Source organism: Sus scrofa, chromosome 3 (assembly GCF_054392235.1).
Source record: "Sus scrofa isolate SSC_HxYL_T2T_F1_AM1 chromosome 3, Sscrofa_HxYL_maternal_Yorkshire_Landrace_v2.0, whole genome shotgun sequence".
NCBI lineage: Eukaryota > Metazoa > Chordata > Mammalia > Artiodactyla > Suidae > Sus > Sus scrofa.
In genome coordinates this window covers 12,315,475-12,330,031 of record NC_139385.1, presented here as the reverse complement: position 1 = coordinate 12,330,031, position 14,557 = coordinate 12,315,475, and the positions used below count along the sequence as shown (strand labels likewise).

The window sequence follows — 14,557 nt, the reverse complement described above, 5'->3', positions numbered from 1 at the left end:
CAGGAAGCCAGCTAGTGCGGGGAACGAGGGGTGCTCACTTTTGCAGCTTGCTGGGATGGAGATGGGAGAGAGGGCAGCCAGCCAGCTCAAGGATCCCCCTCAGAGCCCTTCATTCTGCCTGGGACCAGAGAGGGCATTTTGCAGTCTGTCTCAGGAGCTAGGAAGGTGGCAGAGCATGCCTTCACACTTCAAACACATTACACTTTCTTTTAAAAATCATAAGCAATTTCAACATAGAGAAAAGTACAGAAAATGATACGGCAGCACTGTTCTCACTACTGAATTCGAAACTGGTGTTAACATTTTGCCATGTTTGATACAATATTTTTTCCTAAAGGAATAAGCCATGACATTAGCATCTGAAGCTCCCAAATCCATCTCCATCTTGTGGGAGCAGCACACAGCTTAGCTTCCATATGAATCACAGTGTCGACACATGTACTTTTACTACATTGTCTAAAACTGGAAACGCAGCAGGTGCTCAGCCACAGTAGGATGGGTGAATTCCTTTTAGTACATTCATGCCAGGGAATAGCATAAAGCAATGAAAATGAATAAACCATAGCTATGCACATGACCGTGGAAGAATATTCCTAATATAATGGTGAGCAAGAAAAGCAAGGCCAAAAAGAATACACAGCATGTAATATAATTATATAAAGTTCAGAAACAGGCAACACTTATTTTTTTTTTCTTTAGGGTAATACATACAAAAAGTCAGGCTAACGGTTAACTGCAAGGGAATAGGATTAGAAAAATACATAACACAAAGGTTTGGGAAGTTCTAGTTATGTGGTTACACAGAGGTTCACTTTATAACTAAAACTATATAGATATGCATTTTATACACGTTTCTCAGTGCATATTTAAGTGTCTGAAATATAAAACTTTTTGCATTTTAAAACTGTACGACAGCAAAACTACACATATCCTTCTGCAGCCCGATTTTATTCAAATGTTTGATTTTAGAATTTATCTGCCTTGATACATGTCAGTCTACTCCATTCATTTTAACTGCTGTCTAGAATTGTATGCATAAGCCATGGTTTACTTTTCCATTCCCTGAGCAAGAGGTGTTTCATAGTCATGTTTTGTAACTGACATAGTACAGAAGGGAAAACTTGGTACTTTCCTCTTGCTGGGCAAGCCTGAAGGTTTCTCTTAGGTCCAGTGGATGTGACATCGCTGGAGTGATGAGGACTGTCCGTCTTTACCTCCATTATGTCCTGTCGAATTGCTCCTAAAAGGAACTGCGTCTTCATTTGACACTCAGAAGAATTTCGGGTGCCTACATCCTTCCCACTACTTGGGGTTTCCAAACTTTTCAGCCTATGCCCATAGCTGGGCGTGAGATGAATCCCCCTGGTGTTTTTTGTCTGTTTGTTTGCTTTCTCTTTTGGCCACCCCATGGCATACGAAGTTCCCAAGCCAGGGATCAGATCCAAGCTGTGAATGTAACCTACACCTACTGTGGGATCCTTCACCTACTGTGCTGGGCTGGGGATTGAACCTGCATCCCAGTGCTCCAGAGATGCTGCCAATCCCATTGTGCTACAGCAGGAACGCCCCCTTGGTGTATTAATTTGCATCTCCTCAGTTACTAGTAATGCTGAGCATCTTTTCATGTGCGGCTCGACATTCCTGGGTCCTTTTTCATGAACAATCTGCTCTTATCTCTCGCCCATCTTCAACTGAGCTGCTTGTTTTTTCTACTTGACATGGAGGACTTCTTTATAGGTTCTGAGTGCTGATCCTTTGAGGTTTTTATGAATTACAATGATCTATTCATTTATGGCATGTCTTGTTACTTTCTTACAAATAACATGGCAAAAAGGTGAGATGGGCTAAGACATTTCATCAAGAGAGGAGACTTGAGAGTCAGACTACCTGGTCTCTTAGCTCAGCCACTATAAACTAATCACATGGCATTGGGGGATTTATTTGATCTCTCTCTGCCTCAGTTTCCTCGTCTTCAAAGTGGAGATAATGATATTCTGTATGGTATTGATATTAGAATTAAGTGAGATAATATGTGCAAAACACTTGGAACAGGGTTGAGACTATTCAAAAACTAGCAGTTGTTTTTACAGTGTCTGTTGTCATTACAGACATTTAATACTTTGACGAAGCCAATTTTATTACTGTTTCCTTTTACGATGTTTTCCTTTTCTAACTGATTTAAGACATCTTCCCCTACTCCAGGGTCGTAAAGAAATTCTCCGAGGTATTCTTCTAAGTGTTTCCTGGTTTTGCTTATGCAGGTCTTTAATCCATATAGACTATTGGAGACGTTCATGTGTGGTTGGGAAATAATACAAGCTTTCCATTAAGGATGACAATTTGTCCCAGTATCATTTATTGAACGGGTGGCTCTGGGAAGGGGCAACACAGACACCTTTGGCTCAGGTTCACTAAGACACACACATATGGTTTAAAGTCACTTGTTTTAACCAACCTGGTTTTCAGAAATATCCCCACTGCACACAGCCAGCTCCCCTGGATCCTGACACAGCATCATGGACAATGGAGTAGAACAAGGTGTGAAATACCTCTTCTCTTACCTCAGACAGGTAACAGTGGAAGTAGAGTCTGGGTCTCACTGATGTCCAGTCAAAAACGTAAACCCTCTAGTGTTAGGAATCATGCAATGATGCAGCATACACAGTCATAAACACACCCCATGCTTACATTTTATGATGGGAGTCATGCCGAATAGAAGAAACATTAGAATCCCTGTGTCTGCAGGTCACGGACCTGGAGAGAGACAGCAAGACAGCTGTCACGTGTTTCCTGCTGTCCTATCATTTAAAACAAGTTTCCATCAGAAGGGCTGTTAGCTTTCTATCCTCTCTTTGGAAAATCTAAAATCACTGTCATGTGAAGACGTGCGCCAAAAGTATGCAGCCAAAAAAATGCATGAGAGTTTATCGAACAGTTCATTAATAATATTTTTATATTCTTCTGGATTTGGGGATATTTAGAGTGCTTTTCATCACTTCCAAATGTATTTGCCAGATTTTTTGTCTCCTTATAGGTTTTCACTTTCTCATCTAATTTTGTGTTTCTTTTTCCTTAAAGGGAGAGCCCATGGGTTTCAACTTCAGGTCTCTCAAAACCTGAACCTGTTCTTGCTAATACATTCGTGCCTTCAAAGAAACCATCTCATTGGAGAGTTCTTGTTCTCAAATGATGAAACAGAAAACCAGAAAGGTGGATCCATTTGCCTCAGGGCACACAGCAAGTTCCTGGTGGGGTCAGGACTAGAACCCGTGGCCTCTGAGACAGTGTTCTCCACTTTCTCTCATGAAGTCCCCTCTGTGCCATGCTCTTCCCATCACCTTCCTAGTCTGAGAACCACTGCAGGACACACAGCTTCCTGACCACGTGCCTGTTTTCATAGGGTTCTTCTGAGTGTGCTTCCCCCATATCAGCCCATATCGTGTTCCCTGGAGCTGTCCCTTCTGTCTCTTCCCTCTCCTGGAGGAAGAGTTACGGAGGAAGCAGTTTGCTGATTTTCCCTTTCAGGAAGCATCCTATTCTTGTCGCTCTCTGACCAAATGACCTTTCTGCTTAGCCCCCCACCAAATGCCATGTTCTCTCTCTCCAAGGCAAATGTCACTCTGTCATTTGCTTGAAACACTTCAAAGGCCACCATATGTCGGCAAAATAAAGCCAGAATTCTTCGGCATGTTGTGAGCCGGCTCACCTCCCCAACCTCACCTTTGACCAAGTCCCATTCATTCGTTCACTTATTCGTCACCCAGTTGTGATCTCCACACCGTCTCCTGAGTTCTCACCAATTCCCTGGAAACTTGTCTGCTATACCCCACGTCTGCAGGTGGGGAGAACGAGTCTCAGAGAAATTAGATGACTTCTCAGATACAATGGACACCATTGGTTTCCTGCCCAGCTTCGGCGTCCCCTTTCTATCTTCCTAATAAAATCCTTGTTGGAGTATCCAGCCCTCATCTGTACAGTGACCCCATTCCAAGCTCTAGGTCTGCAGAGGCAGCAATGTGCCAAGGTAAAGGTTGGCCAACTTTTTCTGTGAAGGACCGGAGATGAAGCATTTTGGGCTTGGGGGCCATGCGGTTTCTATTGTAACCCCTGAACCTCACCATCATATCAAGGAAGCAGTCACAGACAACCTATACTCTAAGACTTTGTTTATGGACACGGAAATTCACATTTCATCTAACTCCAGGTGTCCTGAGATAGGATTCTTCTTTTGAGGTGTTGCAACCATTGAACATGGGAAAGCTATTCTTAGCTCATACAAAAACAGACAGTGGGATGGCCTTGATCCTACAAGCTGCAGTTTGCCAACCCCTCATCTAAGCCATTCGGTGCATGGTGGTTTCCGGGACATGCCAGAGAAGGTGACCCAGACACACCCAAAGGCATCTCAGGTGATGTGTGACCAAATAGAACTAAGTGTCCACAGGACGTCAGAGATCTGAACGGTGGGAAACGTAGAAGAGGGGGCTTCCCTTGCTGCTGTTCTGCTTCTCACGCACTAATACCGCAAACGTGAGGCCCTCTCGTGGAGGGTCCTGCCCGAATCCAGTTATGAACTTATCCTGCACTTCCCAAGGCTGAAGCAGTACAGAGTAAGACTGACACTCAGGCTGTGCACTGCATCCCTGGGAAGTTCATTTTGAGAAGATCAACCAGAGTGCTCCTGGATTTCAGGATTGATTGCCCTCCTGTAATTACAGACAAGTGAACTGACCCACTCCCTCCCTGCTGGTCCACTAGGACTGATGCGACAGGGCCTGGGATTCAGGCCGGAAGTGATCCAAATATTAATAGGAGGAGGAGAAGGTGTTTCTGATACGCTGTGCAATTTACAATATTGATTTTGATTCAAGGACACCAATTAAAATCATCTCTTGCACTCAGCTGCCAAACTTACCTGCTCAATAACGTGTCGAAATTCATTAACCGTTTTGTTTTAACAATATTTCATTTTAAAGTTTAATTTTATCTACCCATTAGCTCCCGTTTTACTCATGCAAATAACAGCTTGATGGTTATATTAGCAATAACTCATTATCATCCTCTGCAAAGCCAGGAGGGAATCTGCCACTTTGGAGACTACGCAGTACTTTTCATTGGAGAGTTTATGCAAAGGCTACATTGGCTTAAAATCATTGGCATTCACAAATCAAGTGACAGGCATAACTTTGACCCAGTGGCTTCATTCAGGGGAAAACTCACCTTTAGAAGATCCCCCTTCACCCTGGGCTCGCGCCTGGTGGCAAAAGGAAATAGTCCCCTTGGTTCATTCCCGACGTGTCCTGTGGGTCAAGTTGCAATAGTTAGTGGCAACGGAAGGCTGTTCGGGACACCTTAAACAGCCGCCCCTCCAGGGAAGCCCCACTGCTTTTAATGTGGCAAGTTCATTCCCAAGAGCCAGTCTTTCAATAAACTGGAGCCCCTCCCTAAGGGCAGTTTTTCCGGTGCTTTTCTCAAAGAGGCATTCATTCAAAAGTTCAGCCGTCCTTCCCCGCCCACGCCCCAACACACACACCGAGAGATTGTTCAGAAAGTTCTTAGGGAAGGAGATATTGGGGTCCATGCACACCACAGGGACCAGTAAAAATACCAGGGCCAGGGAGCAGAATAGCTGCAGGGTCTCAGCCTCGGGGGTAAAAGGAGGGAGTCGCATCTGAGCGTTTGAGAAGGGGCCCAGCACTGTTGGAAGAGCTTCGCCTGCTGCGTTTCCTGTAAACCCCATCATGAGACTATCAGCCAGGTAACACCAGTGCTGGTTTCTAGATGAGAACGTCCAGACTCTTGTGACAGGTGGTGTACCAAGCCGTTTACACCCCACAGCGTCCATCCTCTCCACAGCAATCCTGTGTTGGGGCAGGGGTGGAGTTGGTTTGCTTTTTTTGTGTGTGTTTTTTTGAGGGCTACACCCGAGGCGACGCCAGGGATTGAACCGCAACCTCATGGTTCCTAGTCGGATTCATTTCCGCTGCGCCACGACCGGAACTCCTGGAGTTGTTGAGAAGACATTTTCACCCCATTATACAGATGAGAAACTGAGGCTCTGGGAGGCAAAGTTCACTCCCCGAAAAAGGCCAGTGGGCCTGGCGGGCTAGTCAGTCTGTGAGCACAGGCAAGGCCAAGTTGAGCACCCGGGGCCAGGCGAGGAGAGATCCGGGAATTGGGGGCTGGCTTTAGGCTGAAATGGAAAGATGGACAGCAGATTCCTCCACACCAGGGAGGGGCTGCAAAGATTTCTCAGGGTCCGTTGCAGGTCGCTGCTGCCTCGGCGGTAGGGACGTTGCGTCCATCCCACTTGGCCTGCAAGGGCTCAGCACCCCCTTTCCCAGCTCCTGCTGGGTGGCGCCCAAGGAGGTAGGTGCAGAGCCTGCAGCCTTGGGGTGTGTTTGATGGGACTGGACTGCATGTGAACTGGCGAGGCCAAGGCAGGCACCTCTGTGAGCCAGGGAACGGCTGGGGTGAGCGGGGTGGGAACGGGGCTCAGAATTCTCTAGGTCCAAACAGGCTAATTCCACCCTCCTCCTCACCTTGCAAGGCTCGCAGAATAATGGATGAGAGGTCACTCAACATGGAAAAGGCAATGCGGGAAGGAAGGCGTTTTTCCCCTATTGTTTATTCATCCAGCACAGCCCTAAATGTCCAGTAGAGCTTCGTGCGGTGGTGGAGCCCCAGGGAATGTTCTCTGAGCCGGCCTAGCCTTTTCTAACATCATCCAAACAATTTTTCTTGCTTCCACGAAAGAAAATCCAACGCTTCATTTAGTGAATTAACCTCAGATGTTGGAAATGATTTCTTCCTGGCTACAGAGAGGCAGTCCAGGTTATGTCAAAGTACTGTGGAGCCGGGGAGGCCAAAAGCCAATCTATTGGAAAACCAATCTGGATTTCTCTGAAAAAGAGATTTATCCTTCAGAGAGCAGGGAGGCAAGTGAGGGACCGGGGAGAGTGTCCAGATCAATTCTCTTTTAACCTTTGAACTGTCAGTCTGTGTGACGTCGTCCTGAGGTCAGAGGGGCCAAGGCCTCTTCGAAGCAAAACAATAATCGTCTCATATCCAGGAAAACGGATGAAGTGGGAGAAATATGATAACCAGCATGGTAATGGGCCCTCGCTTGTGTTCACAAGCCCTGTTTCCACACGGTCCCATCTGCTACATTAACTTCGGCCTCTGAGTAAGAGTTTTACTCTGACACGAAATTATTGTTCCTCTACCATCATGTGACAACAGGGAAATGCCCGGTATTAATACTGACACGTTCTAATCTGTCCTACTGTGTCAAAGTGAGTGATTTCCCTAAACCACGTGGCAGGTCTTCAAGGTGCAAAATCCCTCCCCCATCTGAAGCCAAATTGAATCTACGTTACAAATTAGTGCTCCGATGCTGGAGAAATAATTTATGCTTCCCGGCGTGAAGGAGCCCTGCACACTTCTAATTCTATCTATTACACTGACTAAGTGAAAGGAGGGAGGTGCTTGGGGAACGAGGGGAGAGGATGGGAGAGAAAGAGAACCATCCTGGCTACTCCAACTGTTCTTTGTAACTTCCTGCTGCAACCTCTCCATCTGCAGAGACTGGAAAGTATCCGACTTGCTCTGTTCACATGATGCTCAGCCAGCTCACAGCACTTTGATGACCTCATCTGTAGTCTTGACAAGGTTTGGGGATGGGATCCCTCCAAGCCAGGACATTTGAACTCATTTACTAAAAGCTGCTAGTTTCAAGATATCTTACTGCCTGCCAGAGTGTTTCCTCGACTTGGCCTTTGTCTCAGCCTCCTGCCCACCATGGGAGATGGGCTAGGGTTCCATGCCTGAGTGGGCCTGGAACCCTCTGAAGGGTCTGTTCCAATAGCCTCCCGCACCCCACGTTCAGATGTGCTGATGCAGCAGCTCTGGGGTGGGACTGGAGAAGGTGCATTTGTTCCAAGGGCCCAGGAGGTGCTGCTGTTTCCACCTGAGGACCACACCATGAGGTCTGCTGATAAGGCTTATGGTCTCTATTTAACATGGGAGAAGATGGAAGCACCAGATCACAGGGCGTGAGACCTCTGTCCTAAGCCTTGTAGCCTGAAGCCCCTGCCCCCTCCATGGTTCTCACTCAGTGCCTGAGGTTCCAATCCAAACCCCGCTCTTCTGGAAGGAGAAGGCAGAAATCAAATGGGGGCCATGGCATCTGCACCCTCTACACCCACCCTCACCAGCCTGTCAGAACAGACAGGGCCCCCATTTGACCCTTCATCTGTCCCATTGGTACTCTGAAAAAGCTTCCTGCCTTTTCCTCTATTTTTTTGGCAGTCCCCGTACGTGCGGCCTCTGCTTTCATAAATCATCTTCCTGCGAATCCATCCTAGGCCGTGGGCCTGCATTTCTCTCGTCCAGATGTGCTGTTTTACACCTGAGCTCAACAGACAATGTGCTCATCAATTTCTCCTTCATTTCTCAAAAGGGCCTTGGAAAAGTGAGCATTTAGTGCTTGGATGCTTTGCGCAAACTATTCAACCACCAGGCGTGGTACCCTGGTGTGCCTTTCAATACCCAGGAGGACCTCCACCCTGGTTACCAAGGACTCTACACCGTGTCCTCATTTATCCTCAGGACCCCAGTCACTCGTGCTTCACCAGCTACGTCTCCTCTGCTGTTTGGAGTTAAACCCAGAGTAGCAGCTCCTTCTTGTTCCTGCTCCACCCTCTGGGGGAGGATATTGGCAGACCAGCCACAGATATGTCAGATGCCTTGGATTTCATCTGATGGGGTGTCCCAGTTGATGTCAGCGTGGGTCTGGCCATTTTTTCTGTCACTCCTGCATTCTGACTCTGCGCCAGGTTGGCGCTTCCTGACACTCATGCTGGCCCTCCCCTGAGCCAAATGCCTCTGATCTCTGATCTCCTCTCCCAAATGCCTTCCAGATGCTTCCATGTGCCACTGAGAGAACATTCAACCAGAGAGAGGTTCCCTGGACACAAGAGCTCCTCTGACTGGCTCCAAAGTAGAGTTAATGTCTTCCCATTCATTCACACGCACGCACACACTCACTGCTTCTTCAATCTAAGAATCAAACTAGCCCTTCTGGTATCTGTTGTACATACTGGGCTTCTATGTAAAATTTTGTTGGAAGAACAGATTTACTGCAACCCCATCATTTTATTTCACAGATAGAGAAAACAGGCTCAGAGATTGCTGACACAAAATTACAGTGATAACCAGTATCACAGCCAGGGATAGTCAGCTGCCCTCTCTGTTTTCCTCTTCTTTCTCTTTCTCTTCCTCTTCTTCCTCCTTCTTTCGCTCCCATTTGGCCTACTTCTATCATACTGTCCTGCTCGATGAATTGCTTTTTCATAAAGCAGTTGTTCATAGTTAGATGTAAAGCAGCTATTAGAAAGTCACTTGGTTAAATTCATAAATTTTATAAATTTTAATTCTTGGAAATTAAATGTAGTAGGTATTCCCCTGAACAGTTCTGGGCTGTAGAATTTTTCCCTGGTGAGTCTTGTAAAATGCCACCTCCCACTAGATTCTCACAAGCCATTTTTCCATTTGTCAATATAACAGAATCTGCTCCACAATATTCAGGAGCAAAAGCTCTGATGTTATTTTTCTTCCTAATTAACTTAAGCGTTGAAGACCCTTGGCAAGATTGCTTAGATACAACCATCAGCTCTTAATGGGCCCCTTCTTTTCCATAGGCTTATATTAGAGTTGTAGCTAGTGCCAGGGGAGAGAGGAGATCAAGCCATCCATGCATTCTAGGAAGCACCCTTACTGGGTTTGGTCCACTGTGGTTGCCTCCAAGACACTGTTGGTCCAAGTTCAAATGGCTTTGCCCCAGTGATAAGGCAGCAGCTCCAAGACTCACAGAGCACATTCCCATCTGCCAGGTTTCATGGGTCCTTCCTTGGGGCTCCATGACCTTAGTGTTCTGGATCAGTCTCCAAGCATCCCTGTATCAGCCATCCTGAGTTGACATGTGGGAGCACCACCTCTGCATCCTCCACTGGCCTCAGAAATCACTCTGCCCCAAGGCCAGATACCCACCCCCACCATTCAGACCCCATTTTTGTGACGATCTAGTTGTTTTCTTCTATAAACCAAAAAAATGGAAGATTCTTATCGCATCCCTGGAGTAAGCCCAGAACATCAAGTCCCAAAGCTCAACTTGCCCCCTTAAGAGAGAAGAGGGGTGGGGGGAGCCCTCTCCTTCTTCAGTGATGAGACCACAAAGAAATGAGACAGAGTTACTCTCTCACTTTGTGTGACAGGCTCTAGGGTTTCTGTCTGAAGATTCCAGCCACCTTCCAGCCAGCCCCTTGATGACATCCATGCAGGAAAAAAGGGGCAATCAGTCATCTGGGGCTCAGCATCTCTGGGCTCTGGTTAGGGGCTTGCACATTATGTGCTGGGCCCTGGGACAGAGGTCCTGCTGTGGTCCACTGCCCCTTCCCAGCATTCTACCTGGGGGGCAGGCTTTCCCCACCCAGGGAAGCTGTCTGTGGGGCACTTAAGGGGGTGATGAAGAACTACTCTTAGCTTCTCGACCCACACCTGGGTCCTCTGCCCTGAGTACAGCCCTCCAGTGCTCCAGGACTACAGGTCAGGTTTCTGTTACAGTGTCATTATTATTCATCTCTTATATTGTACAGATTTTCATCAATTCTTACTCTTTGCTCCCACCAGATCTTACAGTTTCTTAAGGAGGAGATGTGACTTGTTCTTTCCTCCCCCTCCATGCCCATCTGGCACATGCGGAAGATGTATACCGGATATGCAATTAAGTATTTTAATTTTCATTATATTTACCTGAAAAAATCCAAGTTTGTGCCTATAATAGAGTTAACTGTTCTTACCTCCTAGAACAATGGCCATCTATGCCTGGATTGTCCACACATGCCACATCCTGAATTTTTTTCTTCTTTCTTTGTCATCATTCTAATGCTTTAGTTCTTTCCTTTGCTTAAGCGCTCCTGAAAGAAACACAACAAATGTTATATATTTCCAAAGAAAGGGCCTCACAATGCAATTCACTAGGGGTGTGGGGAGGGGACCTTTTGTAGCAAAAGCTGCAGGCCAAGAGGATTGTTGAGTGGTTTCAGAGTTTTGGTTTTACAAGGTGAAAAGCTGCCTGGAGCTAGATGGTGATGACGGCTACATAACAATATGAAGATCTTTAAGACCACTGAACTGTGCGCTTTAAATGGTTAATACGGGGAGTTCCCATTGTGGCTCAGTGGTTAACAAATCCGACTAGGAACCATGAGGTTGCGGGTTTGATCCCTGGCCTTGCTCAGTGGGTTAGGGATCCAGTGTTGATGTGAGCTGTGGTGTAGGTTGCAGATGCGGCTCAGATCCCACGTTGCTGTGGCTCCAGCGTAGGCTGGTGGCTACAGCTCCGATTCAACCCCTAGCCTGGGAACCTCCATATGCTGCGGGAGCGGCCCAAGAAACAACAAAAAGAAAACAATAATAATAATAATAAAGTTAATATAGTAAGTTATGTATATTTTACCACAATTAAACAAATCAATTAATAAATTAATAAAGCTGCACACCTGCTATAGAAAGAATTCTGCTATGGGAAGAACAACCCATTCCAGCCCCAGAAACGGGGGTTGGGAATAAGAGATGTTCAATTGTGACACATTTTAATAAAGTATGCTAAATTATATGCTGGTGGCATTAATAGCAATCAGGCTCACAGAACAGGGGATCTAATGGCTCATAAATGAGATGCAAGTTCATTTTTACAGGCCCACTATAATAAACTAATTATTTTGGAACTCTCCAATTATGCATTTTTCAAAAAGTTGAATCACATTAAAAACATGTTATGGCTTTATAGATTTTGTCTGTAGGGAAGGAAGGAGATACATCTGCTCCACAAGTGCCCAGGGAGAGAGAGACACAGAGAGAGAGTCACAGGCAATAGATAAAGAATAAGCCAGCTGCCAAATGACAAATGTGGTGAAGGAAGACAAAGAGCTGTCACTTTCCTCATCAATTATGGCCAGTCCCTAACCCACGAGAGAGAAAATTGCTGCAGCCATCAGAGATGGCTCCGTTAGAATTATGGAGTCAGAGATCACCACTGATTTATTCAGTGTCGAGGGTACAGAAGGGTGTCTGTTGCTTTGGGATTAAGATTTCTCTGCTCAACACCATCTGGAAGCTCAGGGATAGACTGCTGATGTCAGAAACACTCTGACTTGGAATCTCTGGCTGGAAGCAGGCATCCTACAGGCCATCCAAACACACCTGAGACTGCAGGCAGGCCCCCTAAGGCACAGGTGTAGCTGCCAGGAGACTCCCAGGAGGGGGCTGACATGTCACACCCACTCTCAGAGCCTCAAAAGGAGGACCTCCATCAAACAGACCAGCTCACCCTCCCACCTGCTTAACTATGTGGCCAGGTGGGTTTAAAGCCCATGGTTCAATCTCACACTTTGCTTAAACATTGAGGTGGTGGTGGGTGTGTTGTTTAAAGGTTATTCTTTTTGTCTTTATAAAATTATATGTTCACTGCAGAAAAATAGCCATCATCACTTCACAACCATAAGATGCATGAAGTTGGTCTCGTTGCTTTTATTTTTCCAATGATTAACCCGGCCTCTTCATGTTTTACTTGTAGGACATCTCATTTTTCCTCTTGAGATTTCTCTCCCTAGATTGGCCCCAAATGTTGGGGGCTTACAGGTTCCAAAATGGGACAATCTGACCTCTAAACTCAAGACGGCTTTATAGTCAAGTCTCTGTCTTAATGACCACTGTCTTTGTATGCATCCCCTGTTAGGTCTGGAGGCACCCTGCAAAGTACCTGATTTCAGGGAAAGTCAAGTCCCCACCACCAGCTCAAAGTTGCCTGCCAACCTACAGTCATGGTTTCTCCAAGAAAAAGACCCATTCTTCTCAAGATGGACCTCAGTCAAGGATGCTGAGTGTGGGTGACCAAGACCCCACAGCTCTCTTTTCTGGCTCCCCTGCACCATGGCTCTTGGGGTGCCTACAACCCCAGGATGCTGGGTGCAAGTGACCAGGGTTCATCTTTTGTCCCCTGCAACGCAGTACTGTTGGCCCCAGAGCTCACCCTTCTCAACCCTCAAAATCTGTGTTGGATTTTAATCTCTTTCTCCAGTGTTTTTCTCCCAACTTTTCAGGAGAAAGGCCCCTTCAGGGAGTCAAAGGGACTTTTCTAAAGGAAAATCCTTAAGCGAAGCCAAGGGTCCCACAGAATCACTAGAGAAACAGGAAGTGCGGTGATTTGCTGGCATCACACATCCCACAAATTCCGTGGCTATTGGACAGAACGCACCTGCCCCACCCACAGATAACCAGCATTCTGCTAAACACCCTCCTTTTCTTTTTCAGTTGAAGTATAGTTGACTTACAACATTATATTAGTCTCACATGCATGAGAGAGTGATTTGATATTTTTATAAATAACATTCCATATAAAATTTTTAAAAAATATTTGCTACATTCCCTGTGCTGTACATTACCTCCTTGAAACATTTATTTTATACCCAGTGGTTTGTGCCTCTTCATCCCTTTCCCCTATCTTGCTCTTCCTGCCACTTTTTTTCCTACTGGTAACCACTAATTTGTTCTCTGTATCCAAGTCTGTTTTTCTGTTGTAGTCATTCATTTTATTTTTTAGATGCTGCTCATGTATAGTTTGTATCCCACTTTTTTTATTAGATCTTGAACACCTCTATTTTCATTAAATATTCTTCAGTATGAGTTTTTCTCAAAATTAACTATTGTACAGATGTGTCTTAATTTCACTGTCCCCTTGCCTATTGCTGGACATTAAAATTCTTTTTGTTTCAGGAGAATATACACACTCTGAATATTCTTACATGTGGATCTTTGCCTGCGTCTTTGATTATTTCTTTTGCATGAGTTCCTAGAAGTGCAGTTACTCTCAAATAATATGAACATTTTAAAGACTCTCATAATATTGTCAAAAGACTATCTAAAGACCCTTTATTCACAAGAGCATATTACTTATTCACAAGAGATATTACTTATTTCTCTACATCTGTGCTAGCCTGTGGATTACCATTAAAAAAAAAATAAGTCTGGTAATGTACTATTCTAAAATGACCTCGTTTTCATTTGCAGTCCAATGATTATTAATGAGATGGAGAACTTTTACAGACTATTTTCTAATCAGATATATTTCTTGTAAATGTCCAGTTTGTATGTCCAGTTCTTGTACTTGTCCACTTACCTGAGAGTATCCTAGTGCTGTTCTTATCAGTATGTGACTGTGTACGTAGATACCCCCTGAGTCACCACAAATGTTGATGGATGAATAAACAGGCAGTTAGAAACAAGGGTGATGGATCCTATCCCCCTCTGCAGGCTAGTATCTAGAGCCCTGAGCCTTTGATCTCTGTACCTCTAGAAGCAAGCCCAATAAATGTCACATTAATGAATTCACTGCAAGTAATCACAATGGCCTTTTGAGACCACTTTTGTGGCAAGTGTTTTTCAGTTTATTTGTCTTGGATATTTTTACATACATGGGCATAGAATCTTTTTGATC

The 14,557-nt window shown here is 45.4% G+C and overlaps 1 long non-coding RNA gene across 1 annotated transcript in view; it reads right to left on the bottom strand.

Moving 5' to 3' along the window:
• LOC102157744 (uncharacterized) overlaps positions 1-14,557 on the bottom strand; it is a 312,356-nt gene that overhangs the window by 108,474 nt on the left and 189,325 nt on the right. The window contains exons 4-5 of the long non-coding RNA XR_014840344.1: positions 10,860-10,976; positions 5,221-5,300 (exon numbers count right to left, since the gene is read on the bottom strand). This is a non-coding gene — a long non-coding RNA (uncharacterized LOC102157744). The remainder of the gene's footprint in view (positions 1-5,220; positions 5,301-10,859; positions 10,977-14,557) is intronic.